This window comes from Musca domestica, unplaced genomic scaffold (assembly GCF_030504385.1).
Source record: "Musca domestica strain aabys unplaced genomic scaffold, Musca_domestica.polishedcontigs.V.1.1 49, whole genome shotgun sequence".
Lineage (NCBI taxonomy): Eukaryota > Metazoa > Arthropoda > Insecta > Diptera > Muscidae > Musca > Musca domestica.
The window spans coordinates 2,440,919-2,460,534 of record NW_026712344.1 but is presented as its reverse complement, the minus strand read 5'-3'; the positions used below and the strand labels follow the sequence as shown (position 1 = coordinate 2,460,534).

Here is a 19,616-nt window from a genome sequence, read left to right as displayed (position 1 = left end):
TTTTCAATTATCTTTCACAATAAAACAAGATCATATTTTTTCTTTTCTTATTTAGCACTTCAAGCACTGTATAAACATTTGATTCACGTATTTACCATTTGTTGCATTTACTAAATTACTAACAAGCTTTATAAGATCAGGAAAATCGTTAATTGTATACTTTTTGATGTCAACTAATTCATGACACAGCACTTTCTTACAATTTGAAATGATTCAAAGACGGTAAACGGAAGAAAAACAATTGCACAACTGAAAAGGATGAGAAAAGAGTTGCCACACTAATTTTCGTTTGATTAGTAACTGACGTGTCGTAAAGCAATCAAGATAGCTGATTATATTATGACTTTGCTCCATTAATTAAAACGTCTAACCATCTTGAGTGAATTTGTGGCTGAACTTTATTTGATATTGTAGAAGACATTAATTCGAGGCAAGCATTTCACAATTCGAGTCTTGTATTAAGAAAATAACTCGTTTGCATTTAAAAATATGTTTTTATTAATTGACTAATAAAAATCGTTGTTTAAAATTGGAGCCAGTGACGCGAGAAAAAAACGGGGTACAGTACAAATAATATTGTCGATAAGAAAGTCTCGCCTTTCCACGATCATGTGAAATGTTTTACCAAACGGTATATTTTTTAGTATTCTTTTAAATAGCATTGAACACTTCTTCTCCTCTGATCATAATAGTACGTTTACGCTGTAAAGGATTTAGAAAACCCAGTAGGTTTAAATTGTCAATTCCATTTCATATACCTCAAATAAATCTCCATAAAGAAGGTTTACCCAGAAAAAAGCTCTAACGTAAACATGCCATTACATTCGTTTTTTCATTAAATATTCTTTATATCGGCACATATTAAATGAATGTCTTCATATACACATTTTTAAACCCCCATACTATTTTTTAAAATAGTTTCTTTTCTATTTTCCTCGGAGACCGGTTAACATTTTACCGAGATTTTTCCTTGCACGGAAATCTTTTTAATTTGTGGTGCCTCTATACTATGCTCAAATATTTTGTTTTTTTTTTCTTTCCCAACTCCCTAAATCTATCTGTTTGGTCTAAAAACCACGCATAATCCACAGTAATTCACAGAAGATTTCAGAATCAAAACTAAATTCATAGTGAACTTATTATTATTATTAATATTATTATTTTTAATTATATTATTATTTTAAGGAACTAGCACGGTAGAATTAAAAAAGTAATCAAATAAAATAAATTAATAGAGGTATCAAATTACAAAAACTGTATAAATTGTCAATTAAATTTAATAAACTTAAAAACAACGAAAAATTTCAGTTTTTTAAATGATTTTTTTTCTCAAAGTCAGGAAGTGTTTGATTTGTGGTTTAAGTTATTGGATTCAAGGCTGGTGAGCTAGAAATATTTGTTAAAAGTGTGCAAGGTATAAAGCTCATCTCTGTTTATATTCTTTTATTAAAAGTAATCATATTAGGTATTAGATGTTGTAAATAATCCGTGACGTTCCAATCATATTTCCCAATTTAAATAAACAGGTTGATTTTATTTTAAAATAAATGTTTAGTTAAAAGACTCTATCGTGGTACAATAAAATTAAGGTAACACCATTTCAAAGTATATTATTCTATGATAAAGTAAAATGAAAACATTCATAAAGGAAAGAAGTGTCAAATGAACAATTTCAAAAAGGAAATATTTTTCATAGAACAAGATTTCAGACCCTGGGGCTGAATTCTGATTTTTTCCCATTTACATTGCCAAATTTAACTTCATTGAAAACAGCTTCCATTCACTTGTCTTGTCTTCTCCAGCCTGTACAAGCATATCGAACAGGCATTGATAAAATATTTTAATAACTATAAAAAATTATTTAGTTTTATTCATTATTATTCAAAAAATTTAAAATTTTTATATAAACATATTTTCATACTTGAATAAATGTCAATTGTCTAACTATCATATGGTATATGGCAACACCACATGCCATACGCCATCATTTAAGATGCTCCTCTTAAATAAACTCCAAGCAAGAGAGCAATTTTTGAGTCTGCTGTCAAATTTCGTCTAGTAAACACCTCGAACGACGGTCGGATTGTGAACTTCTTATTAGAATTATTATACAGTGCCATACATACAGAATCGGAAAAGAATACAAAAAATTGTTCAATTTTATTACAGAATTCTAACAGGAATTGCAGCTAAACTATAACTAAAAGTGGATTAGCTAAACAAAGCAATATCTAAAATTAAAAAAATAATAATATTGTGACAAAAAATGTGTGAATAATCTGTGAATTTCTCACTGCTGATAAACCCCAAAAAAAAATTAGTTATCATGTTCCCTTCTGCAGAGGGTGACAATACCCACAAAAATTCATTGTCGTTGATGTTATAGAAAAAAGTTTTGTTAGCCACCACCACCACCACTAGGGAGGGGTAATGGGTATGATGTTTATCATTAACCCATTAGTGGGCAGTGTCCCTTATAAGGGACTCTCACATTTTTCACTGTAGCACTTTCCAATACTCGCTTTTTTTGTAAACAAGTAGGCTATGCCGTTACTGACACTCCAACGAATTATGTTCTATCCCATTAATTTAATTTCTTGCGAGTTGTGTGTTGTATTTTGTGCAAAATATGGAAAACCAATTTGTGAAAAAACAAAAATCTCGAGCTGGGTAAGTAAAATTTCAATAAAGTTATGATTCTGTGAATATTTTTGATTGTGTTTGTATTGTTATTTGTAAGTTAGTGTAATATACTAGTTTATGCCCAAAAAATAAAATAAATTGTTGTGACACGTGCATAAAGTGACTATGAATGCAACGTCCCCTAAGAGGGACACTGCGCCCGTAGTACAATTGTAATCCACTGATTGAGTAATGAATCTTATATGTGCAGACTTACAGTTTCTGAAATACTGACTGAATTGGATGTTATTGGCGATAATGAGTTGCACGACATTGAAATTTACGCGATCCCACCAATAGATGGTGCAGATACTGATGAAGATACTGATGGTGGTGGCCCATATTTGCATATTTGCTTGATGGTCAGTAGTGAATGCATGGTTGTTAATGAAGAAGTTACATCCCAATGATGCGGCATGTTCAACTCTTCTAAATTGCAACATCATATCTGGAATCGTATGGTACCCCAGAATCAAGAGGTTTGCGCAATAGCAATGTCACTGCGGATACAAGATATGATGGCAGAAACCACATTATTGAATATTCAAAAACAGATAAACGCTGTGGATTATGCGCCCTAAAAATTGCTTTAAGGAATATCATAAGCCAAGTGTACCCAATGCGCAGCGTCCCTTATAAGGGACGGTCCATAACTCCAAAACCATAAGCTTTTTTGAATAAATTATTTTTAAAACAAATTAACTAGACCATTTTTATTTGTAATTGGTGTAAATCGCTTAAAGATAGTGCCCAGGGAACTTCGTCCACTAATGGGTTAATCAAACTCTTGTTGGAGTAGAGTAGGGTATTTTTCCAAGTGTTTCACTAAATAAACAATAAGAATTTTTCACAATTAAAACAAAAATAAAAACAACGAAAACAACAACAGCAACAATAAAACGAACGGAATAGCAGCTAAACTGGAGTTGAGACCTACGCGTTCAGCTAATTTAAGGTATGTGTGTGCATTCTTCTTCCATTTTTCATGTGCCTTGCCTTGGCTCGTATGTAGGTGGTATTCATTGTTCTTCTTCCAATCCCATCGTCAAAATATACATACACACGCCGCAAAGATGTGTCCAAGAAGCAGTAGCAATCAGTCAGCTTGTAATTGCTGCTTTACAGCAAAAATAAAAAAATTGAAAATTGCTTGGATTTTTTGCAATAATTAAAATTTGTCATTTAAAATTATTAATAAAATAAACATAATACACAATATTTGCAATTAGTTGTGTATATCGAGCAGTGCCAGTGAATGTGACCAATATAACTTTTTTTTCTTCTTATGTTTATTGCAATTGCAAAGCAGAAAAAAAAATCGAAAAATCAATAAAAATGTTTTTGTGTACACAAGTAAGCGGCGACAGCAGCAGAGCACCGCACCGCACACACAACTATTGCCATTTTTTCTTCCTCCCCTCTTTGTTCATCATTATTATTTTTTTTTTTTGTTCTCCTCCTGTTATTCTTTTCTTTCGTTTTTGGTATTTACACACTTACGACGAATTTACATTTTTGTTGTGGTGTTTTTGCTGCTGTCGGTCGGTCGGTCTGATTGGATAGAATGTTGATAACCGTATCAACGATGCATAACACTGTTGAAGTCAACTGTTTGCCTTTTCTTTTTCGACACCCTCCTATAGGGAAGGAATTTTAAATTAATTTCCTTGGTTTAATGAAGTTGAATATTTTGATTAAAATTAGACAAAATAATGTCAAGGAATATATGGAATCCCAATAATTAAATAGAAGTTGTGTTGTATCGATTACAATTGATCTCTTTTTCAGAAATATTGTTTTAACAATATACCTCCAGTAACAATGTGGAATTATTTGCTACAAGTTTTAGCATAAACAGATAAAATAGCGTCAACGAACATTGAAGGCATTTTGGGAGTAGAGTAGAGGATATACAGGGTGAGATAAAAAAAAAACTGCAAGAAAGCCAAATGCCATAATTTTTACATTTTTTTAAAATTTTATTGAATGAAAGCAAAAATTTCGGAAATAGCATCATATTTTAGAATAAGTATAGAAGTTTGTATAGAAGTTTTCTGAACCGTCCATGGCCCTGTCGGCTAGGTTTCTGTACAAATTGAAAATAAATAAAAAAAAAAATAAGTCTAAATTTGTTCGAATTGGTCACCTTTGGGACGAATTATGGCCTTCAAACGGCTAAAAAAATCCGCAGCCCGAATGTTGCTTTGTGGTATTTTGGCCCATTCCCGGCGAAGCGCTTGCTTGAGGCGATCGACACGTTGGTATTTTTTAGTACCAACCTTGCTTTCCAAAATACTCCAAACACAATAGTCCAACGGATTGGTATCCGGAGATTTTGGGGGCCATTGTCCGCTGGAAATGAAGCGAGGAACGACATTTTGTAACCATTCTTGGGTGGCGCGTGCTGAGAGCGATGGTGCTGAGTCCTGTTGAAACGCCCAAGGTCTGCGGCCAAAATGTTTGCGTACCCAAGGCTTTAATACACCCTCCAGAATATTTTCGCAATAGCATTTATTCTGATGCCACGGTCGTTTAATACGAGCAGAGAGCGACCATCGGCTGTTATGGCGGCCCACACCATCAGCATGACCGGCGCTTGAGTTCTGGTGGACAACTGAAGGTGCACTTTTTCAGCTGACCTCTTTGGCAAAACTGTTTGCTTACAAACTGCTGGACAACGAATGTTTTGTCATCGGAGAAAACCAAATTCGGCAGTTCACCACTTTCGACCAAGCGAAGCAACTCTTTAGCTCTTTTGAGTCTATTTTCCTTATGTTGTGGTGTAAGTTCTTGCACTTTTAGGAATTTCAATGACTTTACCCCGAGCTCATTTTTCAATATCTGCCGAATGGAATATTGTGATATGTTCAGCTCACGAGACATTTTTCGCTGCGACGCGGGTTTCGATCAAGTCGCTTCTTTACTTTTCGAAACATTTCTTCTGATGTTGCTGTTTTCTTCCGTCCACTTCCGCTTTCTTGACGTCTGGCTACGCTACCAGTATCCGGGTAACGAGGGATGGTACGAGACACAAAAGATTTATTCACATTTAAATGCTGGAGTTCCCTAACGATAGCCACATGTGGTTTTCCAGCCAAATATAAAGAAATCACGCTTGAATTCCATCACTAATAATTTTTTTCTGTCGGACGAGTGGCTTAGAAATGACAGCAGTCGGAAGTTGGGTCCAATTTTTTCATCTCACCCTGTATATCAAGGTTTTGTTATATACCGCCAGATTTAAGTGTTTTAGTCATAAATTTTAATCCAAATTTGATGGCAGTTGTCGTTCTCAATCTTGCAAAAAACAAAACTGTCCAAAGAGGACCAACTTTGGTATAGTCGCCATATAATTTTATCTCCCCATATTCAGTATTTGGAAGATTTGTGTAATATTTTCTAAAAGATTTGTACAAATTTGATATTTAGTGTCTGTAATGGATACCAATGAAAGGAAATTGGCTAAATAGGTGCATGTTTTCGTATAGTCCGCATAATCTGATTCCACGTCTTTGTATAGTCTGATTAAAAATTTTATAAGCACCCGACATTGAGCTCATCGCTTTCCTTCGTTTGTAAGAATGCTCCCTATTATCGTATCCCATAGACATCTTTCCCTGACAATGATTGTCTTTTAACGAAATGGAAAAAATTAACAAATTTCTTTTATTAAATATAACCATTGACCTTGTCGGCATTTGTTTTCTAATTGTCAGATAGTTTTAGATAATAACGTCACAGCCAAATGAATCACTGCTAAACAATATAAACTAATTTTAATACACTAATAAAATTTTATTTGTTGATGATGAAAGAGATACCAGTAAGTGGGATAGACTACCAACTGTCGTACGAGTGTGAAATATGTCGTAAAGAAGGTGTGTGTGACTGTTTTTAATAAAAGTTCGGTATGGAAAGAGCTTTTAACTAAGGCAAAACGAATCCCAGTAAATTCGAATCACACTGTTAATTGGAATTCTTTCACCCACTAAGAAAAAATTACAAATAATGGGTCATTTTTTAGAAAACGTGAATGAAGGCAGGGTTTTAAATTTGGGAAACACTGCAATTTTAGATTGGCAAAATTAAATATTTTCTAAGCCGAGGACAAATTCTTGCTTTCGAAACCGATAATAAAAAAACGAACGAAATGAATTTCTGTAGGATAAAAATTAAAATTTTGGTAGAAACAACTAGGGTCCTTACAATCACATTCAGCCGTTTCTAACGAAATTGTGCATTAAATCAAGCTAAAATTGACATATAAAAATGTAACCAACTACTAAAGGTTCATGCTAAAGTCCATAATTTCTATTACCCGTATTTCTTTCCATTAAAAGACATGAAAATTTTAAAAATGAAAAGAAAAGTTTTTTTCAAGCCGCAAAATATTTCAAAATGTACTTTCACCGAAGACAATTTTCTTACTTAGCTTTCATGTGGTTAATTAGAAACCTGTTATTTTTCTCACTACTCATTGGTGTTCCTCCCTTGTCTTATTATTACATTAGAAATATCTAAATGAAAATACAGGGTGAGAAAAAATGCAACAAAGTCAACAATTTTTTTTTAATTTTATGAAATGAAAGCAAAGAATGTTGGAAAAAGCATCAAAAGATTTTGGTGGTCATTGTGCGCTGGAAATGTAACCATTTGTAACCATTCTTGGGTGGCGCATACTGAGTGCGATGGTGCTGAGTCCTGTTGGAATGTCCAAGGTCTGCGTCCAAAATGTTTGCGTGCCCAAGGCTTTAATATTCGGCATTGTTTCTGATGCCACGGTCGTCGATTAATACGAGCGGAGAGCGACCAACGGCTGTTATGGCGGCCCACACCATCACCATGGCCGGCTCTTTCTTCTGGTTCTGGTGACAAACCGAAGCTGCACATTTTCAGCTGACCTCTTTGGCAAGTAAACACGATCATTTTGTTTGTTTACAAACTGCTGGACAACGAATGTTTTCTCATCGGAGAAAACCAATTTCCGCAGTTCACCACTTTCAGCCATCGAAACAACAATCACGCTTGAATTCCATCACGAATAACTTTTTTTCGGGAAAATTCTCACCAAAATGCTTTTGTACGCTTGTAAGCAATATAATGAGCTGTAACTGAAATAATTTTAACAGCGGTCGGACGAGGAGCTTAGAAATGACATAAATTTGAATTTGGTTGCAGTTTTTTCATCTCACCCTGTACATATTCGAGCAAGAAAATGAGTTTGCGAAAAAAGTAATAATTTTCTGACTATTTGTGGTCTCTTCCACAACTGCAAGAAGGAAGGAATTGACAATGTCCAAATTAAATACAATGTGAATACTTAAACGCAATCCGAGGAAATTGGTCATGTTTTGAATCAATGCCAAAATATATACAAATTATTGATTCTCTAAACATTTTAAATCATCCCCAATAAACTTTGCCAGATTTAAAAAGAAAAAGAAAACAATTGTTTCTTATGGCTTTAAACACAAATAGTCCCCGTTTGCTTATTCACCCATTTCAAAAGTTGACCAATGACCGAACTACTAACATTCCAATCGTCTTTTTTCTTTTAAGAAAGAAAAACAAACTATATAGAACACACTGCCAAACAATTCAATTTAATAAGTGTGTGAAAGAAAAATGTTACAAAAAGGAATTAGAATAAGATGTTCTGTTCGTCCCTCTATCCGTCTGTTTGTCTGTCTTTTCACTCAATTATGAAGTTAATGACTTTTTGCTCTAGAATGAATGTGGGGATGAATACTACTTAAGCATTCCCTCCATTGCTGCTGCTTGGTTTGCTGAAAAGTAGACAACAAAATATAACAAAAATAGAAGTGGCAGCAAAAGCAATAACAATAATAACAACAATGCAAATTGTGCTAAAACTATAATCAACGAAGGCATTTTGTAGACCACCAATATTAATTACCATTTAATAAATTGTATGAAAGTCCACTCGGTTTTTCTCGACTACGTACATAGTGACACTCAACGGACAGTATTTGGATTGTGATATTATGGAGAAGAATTTTGAAGAAGAATGAAAAACAATAAAAATTTATTACAAGCCAAAAAAAAAAAAAAAAAATAATGGTCGTGGTTTTGATTTTCAAACCGTGTTTCTTTTTATGGATAACTAGCTGAAACCGATGCGTTTCGTTACCCCTTTTGATCCTATATACATTAAAAAATTTATATACGAATATTTTTTTGGTTAAAAAAAAAAAATAAAACAAATTCAAAAATTTTAAAAACGTAATTATTGTAATACTTTAATGCGTAAACAAACATGCCAGGAACAGCTGACCATTAAAAAAGGAGGAACATACCAAATTTAGTCCGCATACTCGAAGGGAGGGTTTGGCCTTCGTATTTATTAATTTTATAGCAAATGTCAAGCCTATAGAAAACTACAATATTTTGAAGTTGAGTGGCATTTCTGTTGCAATTAGTGAATTCGAGGTAGCAACATACTTCTCCGTAATAATCGTATCCTCAATTAAATTGTTGTGTAGTTTTTCACTGTTAGCCATTGGAATTTTTGTTGTTGGTCAATGCTTCTTAATAAAACAACATCCCAATCTGAACCGATTTCAATATAATTTGACAAAATTTACTTTCACTCCAAATTCCGTCACACCTTCCATATTTCATTGAAATTGGAGGTACATATCGTGTTTGGTGCATAATATACATGAAATCGGCTGAAATATATATATGGGAGCTATAACAAAACCTCAACCGATTTCAACAATATAATTTGGCAAATTTATTTTCTGATCAAATTCCGTCACACATTCCGAATCACATTGGAATCGAAGATACATATCTTGTTTGGTGTATCAAATAAACTAAATCGGTCGAAAATATATATGGGAGCTATATCCAAATCGCATCCGATTTCAATATAATTTGGCAAACAAATTTTTTTAGACAAATTCCATCACACATTTCAAATTTCATTGAAATGTGACGTACCCAGTGTGTTTAATGCATTAAATACATGAAGTCGACCGAAAATATAATTTGGCAAATATATATTCTGTTGAAATTCCGTCCCTCATTTCAAATTTGGAGACTGTATCTGTAGTCGATCAATAGATATGTGCATATAAAATCGAAAGTTTTGTGAGGTACAATATTGTGATACAATATCTCCAGTTCAAAGTAAAAATTTCAAAAATGTATATAGCCTATGTTACTTTACACGTTCAATTATCAAACAAAAATTCTAAGATCCCTTGTGTGATATGAAGACTTTTAACCTTTACCACGCTCCTTATACGATAAAGATGGTGTAGGACCTGCCATAAATAAGTTATATTTTAAATTTCGACCCTTTGGAATTATAGTATACCCACCGCGAAATCAACGACCACACAATTACACCTACATTGACTTCGGAGAAATTAATACAACTAAATGTACAAAGGATCTTAATGGGCCATCTATTTAGAGGAATTTATACGAAACCGAATCTTTTTGAAGCCACTCTTTGTGAGGTGAAGCAGAGAGTAACTGAAGCAGAGTATAGATGTTAGTTATCTGTCGTATTTATGGACGAGTTTTTCTATACCAGTTGAAGCGGTGGTTTATATGATAGCTGTATTGGAGTCCCTATACATAAGCTGAAACCAAGTCTCTATTGAACAGCCAAGGTGAAGTTTTTATAGACAGTTTAAAGTAGAGTCTTTAAAGATGGACTGAAGCGACACCACTACAGGGTGAGATACAAAACAACTGCAACATAGTCAAACGCCATAATTTTTTAATTTTTTTTTTAAATTTTATTGAATGAAAGCAAATAATGTTTCCGATAGCATCAAATTTTAAAATAAGTTTAGATTTGTTCGAATTGGTCACCTTTGGCACGAATTATGGTCTTCAAAGGGCCAATGAAACCGTCACACGCTGCCCGAATATTGCTCTGCAGTATTTTGACCCATTACCGGCGAAGCGCTTGCTTGAGGTGATCGACATTTTGGTATTTTTTAGTGCCAGCCTTGCCTGCCAAAATACTCCAGACATAATAGTCCAACGGATTGGTAGCCGCATTTTGTAACCATTCTTGGTTGCGTGCTGAGTGCGATGGTGCTGAATCCTGTTGCAATGTCCAAGGTCTGCGCCAAAAATGTTTGCGTGCTCAAGGTTTAATACACCCTCCAGAATATTTTCGCGATAACATTCGGCATTTATTCTGATGCCACGTTCGATAAATACGAGCTGAGAGCGACCATCGGCTATTATGGCGATCCACACCATCACCATGGCCATCTGGTGGCCAACCGAAGGTTCACATTTTCTGCTGACCTCTTTGGCAAGTAAACACGATCATTTTGTTTGTTAACAAACTGCTGGACAACGTATGTTTTCTCATCGGAGAAAGTCAAATTCGGCAGTTCACTACATTCGGCCAAGCGAAGCATCTCTTTAGCTCTTTTGAGTCTATTTTCTTTCTGTTGCGGTATAAATTCTTGCACTTTTTGGAATTTCAATGGTTTTACCCCGAGCACAATTTTAATATTTGCCGAATGGAATATTGCGATTTGTTCAGCTCACGAGCCTTTTTTCGGCCACGGCGGCGCGGGTTTCGATGAAAGTCGCTTCTTTACTTTTCGAAACATTTCTGCTGATGTTGCCTTTTTCTTCCGTCCACTTCCTTGACGTCGGGCTACGCTACCAGAATCACGGTAACACTCTCACGTTTAAATTCCATCACGAATAACTTCTTTCTGGAAAAAATTCTTTTGTATGCTTGTAAACAATATAATGAGCTGTCATTGAAATATTTTTAACAGCTGTTTGACGAGTGGCTTAGAAATGACATCAGTCTGAAGTTGGTTGCAGTTTTTTCATGTCACCTTGTATATCTATATTTTCGTCTTTGGCCTTTAACAAACAAATACACATGGCATTATAAACTGTACCAAAGTATGGTGTAGGGTATACTCATTGTGGATACTTTTTCTCACACACTCGTACTTTTATTTGGGGTCCACTTTTGGTCGACCCTGGCCTAAACCCATTTATAGCCATAAGGCTTAAGGGTATAATCAGAAATGGGGGACGGAGCAACGAAAGAACTAATGAAAGACCAATCATTCCGCCTCGCGCCAACATTTTAATCATAGACTGTATCAAAAGGCAGAGTATGAAAACTGATGATAGATGAGTGTGTGTTTGTCCACCAGCAACAACAATAACAAAAAGACATACGACGCCTTTTTGGACATTAACAACGGCGTCCGTCTATCCCTCCAAGAATAACAACGAACCAGAGTCCACACAAGACAAATTATATTTTTCTAGACACATACGTTTAGATATGCCAATTTTTAGCTGGTTTTAGTTTTTGAATTTACATATATATTTTTGTTTTCTGCTTAAAAACAAGAGACACACGCTTATAATGGGGACATACACACATGTTCTTACATATGTATGTATGTATGAGTGTTGGACATATCAGCCGAGTGTACAATTTACATGGGATGAGTCAACAAATGATAAAGAATGATTGTGACAATGCCAAGTAAATGGTAAACTTGCAAAAATGTTGCAGAGTAAATTCGACGTAAGATTTCATTTTCAGTATGGGTATGTGTGTATGTGTGTATGTAAGAGAAGGATCGATGAGCGAGCGATCTGTAAAAATAAAGTTGGGATTGCTATGCATTGTAGAATATATTTACAATGATACCTACTCACTTTTTAAGAACGCGTCATGGCCAATGGATCAATTTAAAAGGTGTAATGAACCCTCCGGTGGATATTTTGACACCACAATTTGATTTGAGATTCGGTGAAGTGGGAAACATGAAAATCTTAAGGAAAATAATTATCTTATTAAAAGTAATGATATTTAGAGACTCCTTCAATTAATTGTGAAAATCAAAGTTTCGGTGTTTTTTTTATCAAAAAATAAGTTTATTTTATTTCCATGAAAAAAAAAATTAGCAGAACGAAGTCATAACTTTATTGGAAATGAATCATGTAGTATTTACTCTCCAAAGAGACATATAAACGACCAGCAGTCTGAAGTTGATTGCAGTTTTCTCATCTCACCCTGTATAGACGAGTTGAAGCAAGTTTCTATAGATGAGTTGAACAGAGCCTCTATAAATGAGTTGAAGGGAGTCTCTATAGACGAGATGAAGCGAGTCTCTATTGACGAGTTAAGGGGAATCTCTATAGACAAGTATATGGACGGGTTAAAGGCAATCCGTATACCTAAAAATCTTACCTCTTATTTGATCCCCAATAATTAGAAAATAGTATATTTACGAAAAGTTGTAGATAGGTATAACCATCAAGTTAAAAATCCTCCACCATTTAGAACGAATTTTAAAATTTTCGAAAAAAAAAAAAATAAAATCCGTTAAAAATTTTGTTAAAATTTTGAAAATGCCGAATATAGCCTTTATGTTGGTGTCTGCACGACGCCGGGGACCTGCATAGGCAATTTATGTATACACCATTACAATATTCGAATACGAAACTTGAAAAAAGGTGAATAATGTAGGAAAAATCAACATAATACCGAATATAAGGAGGTACCGTTATATCGGAGCTATACGAAGACGTGGACCTGATTGTAATGAACCCTCCGGTGGGTTTTTTGACACCACAATTTGATTTGAGATTCGGTGAAGTGGGAAACATGAAAATCTTAAGGAAAAGAATTATTTTATTGAAAGTAATGATTTTAAGAAACACCTCCAAATAATTGTGAAAATCAAAGTTTCGGTGTTTTTTTTTATCAAAAAAATAAGTTTATTTTATTTCCATGAAAAAAATTAGCAGAACGAAGTCATAACTTTATTGGAAATGAATCATATAGTATTTACGTGGGCACGTATATTAAATTTTGTCATACTGTCCAAAGATACATATAAACAACCAATTTAAAAACTGTTTCTGATAATGTTATCTTGACATAATTTTTTCATAATTTTGTCAGCCATGCTAAATTGGTTTTTGTTAAAAATACATTTAGTTTTATTAAATGACCACAACTTGTAATTCTTAACAAAAAAGGACATTACCTCCAAATTAAGTTAATCGTTTCATTATTCACAAAAAGTGTTAATCATTTGTCTTTTTTTACAGGTAATTTGTTACTCATAGACGAGCAAGGGAGGTATCTTTAAAGACGAGCAAACGGTAAGTCTGTATAGAGAACTAAAGGAGAGCCTTTAGAGACGGGTAGAAAGAAGTTCTTAGATACAAACCGAAGTAAGTCTTTGTCCAGCAAAAAAATCATTTCAAATAAGGATTTATAAAATATAAGTATATATACAGAGATAAAAAAAACTACAACAAAGTCAAACGCCATTATTTTACATTATTTTTTAATTGTATTGAATGAAAACAAAAAATTTCGGAAATAGCATCAAATTTGAGAATAAGTTTAGATTTGTTCGAATTGGTCACCTTTGGCACGGATTATGGGCTTCAAACGGCCAATTAAACCGTCACACGTTGCCCGAATGTTGTTCTGCGGTATTTTTGCCCATTCCCGGCAAAGCGCTTGCATGAGGTGATCGACACTTTGGTATTTTTTAGTGCCAACCTTGCCTTCCAAAATACTCCAGACACAATAGTCCAACGGATTGTTATCCGGAGATTTTGGCGGCCATTGTGCGCTGGAAATAAAGTGAGGAACCTCATTCTGTAACCATTCTTGTGTGGCGCGTGACTCCTGTTGGAATGTCCAAGGTCTGCGACCAAAATATTTGTTACCCAAGGCTTTAATACACCCTCCAGAATATTTTCGCGATAATGTTCTGTCGATTAATACGAGCGAAGAGCGATCATTGGTTGTTATGGTGGCCCATACCATCACCATGGTCGGTGCTTGAGTTATTTGGCAAGTAAACGCGATCACTTTGTTTGTTTACAAACTGCTGGACAGCGAATGTTTTCTCATGGGAGAAAACTAAATTCGGTAGTTCACCACTTTCGGCCAAGCGAAGTAACTTTTAGCTCTTTTGAGTCACGAAAATATTTTTTCTGGAAAATTCTTAGCGAAATGCTTTTGTACGCTTGTAGACAATATAATGAGCTGTCACTGGAATAATTTTAGCAACTGTCGGACGAGTGGCTCAGAAATGACAGCAGTCTGAATTTGATTGCAGCTTTTCTCATCTCACCCTGTATAGACGAGTTGAAGCAAGTCTCTATAGATGAGTTGAAGGGTTTTATATAGACGAGTTGAACGGAGCCTCTATAAATGAGTTGAAGGGAGTCTCTATAGACGAGATGAAGCGAGCCTCTATTGACGAGTTAAGGGGAGTCTCTATAGACAAGTATATGGACGAGTTAAAGACAATCCGTATATCTAAAAATCTTACCTCTTATTTGATCCTCAATAATTAGAAAAGGGTATATTTACGAAAAGTTGTAGATAGGTATAACCATCAAGTTAAAAATCCTCCACCATTTAAAACGAATTTTTAAATTTAAAAAAAAAATAAATAAATAAAATCCGTTAAAAATTTTGTTAACATTTTAAAAATACCGAATATAGCCTTTATATTGGTATCTATACGACGCCGGGGACCTGCATAGGCAAGTTTTGTATACACCATTACAATATTCGAATACGAAACTTGAAAAAAGGTGAATAATGTAGCTTAAATCAACATAATACCGAATATAAGGAGGTACCGTTATATCGGAGCTATACGAAGACCTGGACCTACATAGACAATTTCCTCTCACAAGTACCTATTAGGAACTTCAAATACGAAATTTAAAACAATTTCGGTGAATATTGTACCTAAAATTGTCAATATACCGAATATAGGGACGTACTGACTATTGGGCCTATACGAAGATTTGGACCCGCATAAATAATTTTCTGTCATAAACTGTAGTTCCCATTACGAACTCTAAACACGAAATTTGAAACAACTCCGGTGAATAATGTCACTAAAATCATCAAAATACCGAATATTGTGGAGGTTATATGAAGACGTCGGCCCATAACGAATTCTAAATACAAAATTCGAAAGAACTCCGGTAAACAATGTCCCTAAAATCGTCAAAATATCGAATATCGGGGGTACCTTTCTATGTGGGCTGTACGATATCGTGGACCTATGTATATAATCATTTCTCCTCCGGGGGATAACGTGCTTAGAAAGAACTTATAGTATGGATTTTTATACAATTCCATTGGAAAAAGTAGCTAAAATCATAAAAATACCGAATTTTGGGAGGTACCGTTATGGAAAATACTCTTCCAGCGGGTAAAGTACTCAGAGGGAACTCTTTTTGTGGATTTTCAGACAATTTCATTGAAAAATTTGTCTACAATCATCAAAATACCATGTATGAGATATAGCCCATCTTCGAACTTGAACCGCCTGCAGACAAAAGACTGATCTGTGCAAAAATTGTGCTTTCTATATTTATTCGTTTTGACTCTAGCGTGATTAAAAACAGACAGACGGACGGACAGGGCTAAATCGTCTTAGAATTTTACGATGATCAAGAATATATATACTTTGTTGGGTCTACTATTATTATTTCGATGAGTTAAAAACGGAATGACAAACTTAATATACCCTCCATGTGGTGGAGGGTATAAAAATAATTGTGGCCTAGTGTAATTAGTCAGAATTCAAATGTCGTACAATCGTAATTGTTCGTCGTCGTCACTTTGGTATATACGCTAACGCTAAAAGGCACGTTAAATTCCTCCTTTGGATCTTCTAAACGGCGAATGACGAATACTTTGTTGTTCTTTCGGGGTACCTATTTTGAATACCGCAGTCTTCTTCTTCATTGCTGCCCTTCCTCTCTGATATAATACTTCACGGCAGAAGACGAAAGAAAAGTGTGCGCTCGTATTCAAACACATTGACAGAACCGGCGAAATTTTAATGAACTCAGTTGGCCTGGTGTCGCTGTCGCTTTTATTGTATTTGTTGTGTTATTTCATCGTGACATAAAACTGTTGTGGTTGCTGGCGCTAAAAGACGACACACATCAATCTTAACCACACTCCCCAAAAGAATGCCAGAAACCCAACCAAATAGAAATTATAGCAACAAAAATAAAAAAACTGAAATAAAACAAAGAAAAAAACTATAAAAGAAATAATAAGTACCACAACTTTATTATAAAAAGGTTATGTAAAAAACACAAAACAATAACAAAAATTAAAAACTGTTTTGTTTCCAAAAATATGGGGAGGAAACAGACAATAGCAACAACACAAATAAACAAAATTGTGCAAATTGACCAACTTAAGTTAAGAGGTGTGAGCGCAGCCGCTGTTTTTATTTCGTTTTATTTTTTTTTTTTTTTTTTTTTTTTTGACAAAATTGTTGTTAATAATAGCAAGATACAAACCAAAAAATTAATTCCAAAAAATAACTGAGTTTTTCCGTTTTTATACCCTACAACACTATGTGTTGGGGGTATTATAAGTTTGATTGGGCCAGAATTTATGTAACACCTCGAAATATTGGTTTCCCATATAGGAAAGTATATATGGATCTTCCTAGCTCGCCGAGCTGAGTCGTTCTAGCTATGTATGTCCGTCCGTCTGTCCATGTTAATTTGTAATCACTCTACAGGTCGCAATTATGGTCCGATCTTCACGAAATTCAGAATGGAGGTGGGGTTAGGGTCAGAATAGAACCCAATATTTAGGGGTTGAAATGGACCAAATACTGAAAAAATGTCGGATTTTGCAGTAGCTATACAGGTCGCAATTATGGACCAATCGACGCGGAATTTCGCATGTAGCTAGAGTTTAGGGCGGGGAAGAAGCCTACCAATTTAGGTGGTCATCGGATAATATTTAGCGGGTAAAATAGACCATATCTTTTGTGTTGAAAAAATTCAAATTTTTTTATTAAACCGCGAATATTTTAAATCCCGGCGAAATTACAAAGCCATGACAAGGTTACTTCTAATCTTTACATTGATGTTAACATCCAACAAATCGGATATATAGCAAAATTTGTGCGATATATATGTCTATCAAAGAAGATATGGTTGAAAGATCTCTTATATGTCGAGAACGGCTGAACTGATTTCGACAGTTCTCATTAATTCAGAATGGCCTCCTGGCAGGAAAGATAAAACGTCTAAAAAAATCGCATAAAAATATCTCTCTAAAGATGAAAAAATTGATTTTGTAATATTTTCTCATATTTTTTCAATTTTGTCATATTTTTTTGGCATACTTCATTTTGAATCAAACATTTGGTAATGTTTCTACAACTAACAAAACTAAGTAGTTAGGATATCAGGATATCATATACAGATCGCATTTATGGCCCGATCCTTACGAAATTTTGCATGGGGATAAGATGAGGGTCAGAATAGAAGCCTACTCTTTTTGGAGATGAAATGGACCACAAAACTGCAAAATTTGCGGCAGGTCGTAATTATCGCCCGATCCTCACGCACATTTGAATGGGGGTTACCGCACATTGCAAAAGCCAAGCAGTTTTGGATGGCCATCCAAAATATTCAATGTGTGAAATAGTTTGCCAACTTTTGTAGACAAAATACGAAAATGTCCATTCCAGTGACTCTTTGGAGAATTCACAAATACAGGAAAGACGCACTTCTGACTATTTCGTTAACGCTGATTTCGTTGAAGAATATAGTCAAATGGGTGTATCTCATATAGATGCGTTTCAGTCAAAAACCAATAATAAATGTTAATCTTTTGCCACTTCTGAGAGATTTTGGGTCTTTGGGAAATATTGGTTCCAGATCTAGGAAGACCATTTAAGTGCAACATCTACCAATAAATTGGAAATGAGCAAATTAGTTTAAGTTGCTATTATTTGAACATTAGAGAACGAAACGTGATGGTTTTCTTTTATAATTTGTCACAATATCTTGTGGAATTCTTTCGAGTATCTCGCCTATATAAACTGTATCGTTTATTATAGTGTTGTAGGGTATTCAACGGTCGGCCCCGCTCGACTGTAGCTTTTGCTTACTTATTTTTTTTTTGTATTACTACTACTACTTCTACCCAGAAAAAATAAGAAAACATATAAAAATTCTTTGCTAACCATTATAATACATACCATATAATACATATTTGCATAAACAATTATGGCCATGAAATTAAATTTGCTAGATTTATTATGGGTCAGAATAAATTATGGCAAATGTTATTAAAAATACCCTCGAATATAAGAGGGGAATAAGAAATCATTTAATCCCCCACTCAATTAAACTTTTGGTTTGAGAACATTCTACTCTTCTTTTATATATACAGGGTGGGATAAAAAACTGCAACAAAGTCCAACGCCATAATATTTATGTTTTTCTAAAATTTTATTGAATGAAAGCAAAAAATGTCGGAAATAGCATCAAATTTTACAATAAGTTTAGATTTGTTCAAATTTGTCACCTTTGGCACGAATTATGACCTTCAAACGGCCAATGAAACAGTCGCACGCTGCCCGAATGTTGCTCTGCGGTATTTTGAACCATTCGCGGCTAAGCGCTTCCTTGAGGTGATTGACAGTTTGGTATTTTTCAGTGCCAACCTTGCTTTCTAAAATACTCCAGACAAAATAGTCCAACGGATTGGTATACGGAGATTTTGGTAGCCATTGTGCGCTGGGAATGAAACGAGGAACCTTATTTTGTAACCATTCTTGGGTGGCGCGTGCTAAGTGCGATGGTGCTGAGTCCTGTTGGAATGTGCGTGCCCAAGGCACCCTCCAGAATATTTTCACGATTATATTCGGCATTTATTCTGATACGAGCAGAGAGCGACCATCGGCTGTTATGGCGGCCCACACCATCACAATAGCCGATGCATAAGTTCTGGTGGCCAATCGAAGGTGTACATTTTCAGCTGACCTCTTTGGCAGGTAAACACGATCATTTTGTTTATGTACAAACTGCTGGACAACGAATGTTTTCTCATTAGAGAAAACCAAATTCGGCAGATCACC

The 19,616-nt window shown here is 34.7% G+C and overlaps 1 protein-coding gene across 1 annotated transcript in view; it reads left to right on the top strand.

Annotated features, from left to right (window-relative positions):
• Window positions 1–2,029: 2,029 nt before the first annotated feature.
• LOC101895218 (adenomatous polyposis coli homolog) overlaps window positions 2,030–19,616 on the top strand; it is a 52,660-nt gene continuing 35,073 nt past the window's right edge. Inside the window, 1 exon segment of the mRNA XM_059127948.1 lies at window positions 2,030–3,637. The gene's annotated coding sequence lies outside the window, so the exon portion shown is untranslated.